Source organism: Mesoplodon densirostris, chromosome 7, assembly GCF_025265405.1.
Source record: "Mesoplodon densirostris isolate mMesDen1 chromosome 7, mMesDen1 primary haplotype, whole genome shotgun sequence".
NCBI classification, from domain to species: Eukaryota; Metazoa; Chordata; class Mammalia; order Artiodactyla; family Ziphiidae; genus Mesoplodon; species Mesoplodon densirostris.
The window spans coordinates 63595676-63597330 of record NC_082667.1 but is presented as its reverse complement, the minus strand read 5'-3'; the positions used below and the strand labels follow the sequence as shown (position 1 = coordinate 63597330).

Genomic DNA, 1655 nt, shown 5'->3' with positions numbered 1-1655 from the left:
TTATGAAATATAACCAAGGGAAGTTTCTAGATCTGAAAAATATCACTGAAGTTAAAAAGAAACAGTGGGATTAAGCAGAGGTGTTGGCACCGTATGCGTCACAGCATATCTTCAGGGAATGAGTCACTGTGCTTGGGCCTCAAATAGACAAAGCGAGCAAATCCAGTAGTGTAGGCACACTACAGTGAGGTGGGAGGAGCAAGTTGAGAAGGCCTTATACCTCCCCTGGGCAGAGGGCGTCCTCATAACTATGGACCCATTGAAGACACAGGAAATCATAATGAACATAAAGCTGCCCACCAACACAATGGCAGAGAACAGAAAAGTAGCCATTTCATGATAGGGAGTATAGTCACAAGCAAGGCAGACCACAGATGAGATGTCGCAAAAGAAGTGTTGGAGGGTGTTAGAGTCACAGAAAGACAAGTTGAATACTATGAGGACAATGCACACAGAAACCAGGAGCCCAGCCACCCAAGCAGCCATCATCCGCTGAAAGCAGATCTTATGGGTCATCAGGATGGAGTAGTGCAGTGGGTTGTGAATAGCAGTGTAATGGTCATAGGACATGGCAGCCATGATGAAGCAGTTATTGCCTGCCAAGACAAAGAAGAATAACATCTGTGTGGCACAATCAAGAAGAGAAATGGTCTTACTGTCTGATAGCAAGTCCACCAACACGTGGGGGATGATTACCATAGTGGTACAGGTTTCTGAAAAGGAGAGACCACAGAGGAAAAACTACATGGGGATGTGAAGGTTGTGACAGAGGTTGATGGCCACCACTATGGACACATTTGCAGCTAGGATGGTAGCTTGGGAGAAGAAAATCTTCACAAAGAGGAGACTCTGTAGGTCTGGGAAACTGGAAAATCCCCACAGAAGGAATGTGCTCACTGTGGTATGATTGCCCATCTTCTCGGTGCACTTCTTGGTAGCAGCTCTCTTCCAAAGGTGCAGGGTTATTGAAGTCAGGACTCTGAGATGATTGTAAAATATCCTTGTGCATCAATGTCACTTTAATCGGGGACCTGAGCTACCAGGCACCTCTTCATGGGAGAGCCTGAGAAAGTGATGCTAAATGCATTTGACTGAAGTAAAGTTCAGGAGTCAGAGTGATGAGATTAATTCTAGTATGAAAATCTGTATAAATGACATGGAGTGGGCCCAAGCATCTTCTTGGATTATACTCACAAAAGCATTCTTATCTCTCTCTTTTCCAACCTGGATCTGCATGTAAGAGGGAAATATGAATAAAATCGCTTTGTTCTCATCCACTGGACTTTGTGATGCTGCATTTTTCAAATGCTCTTTTAGATATAATGGTAACTTGGTACTCAGGAGTGCTTCATAAACTATTGACTGAATGAATAAAATAATCAAATCATTTAAATCACTTAAAATGAAAATAACATTTTTTTTTAAATTAGGGAGATCAATGAAATTTTCCAAAAGAACTTTAACTTTCCTTCAATGAAATCCTCTCTCCATCAGTGTTTCACCATGTACTGGCTCTAAAAGTAATAATTGTGACAATGACCTGACCACATAAATGAATTTAACTTGTAACTTCTACTGGGTTCCTATCCTTGGTAATAATTAAAGCTTGAGATTTAAAATATCATTAGTTCTTAATACAAGTCAGTAATTTTAAG

At 41.0% G+C, this 1655-nt stretch overlaps 1 pseudogene; it reads right to left on the bottom strand.

Annotated features, from left to right (window-relative positions):
• Window positions 1–915, bottom strand: LOC132494189 (olfactory receptor 10R2-like; annotated as a pseudogene).
• Window positions 916–1655: the final 740 nt, after the last annotated feature.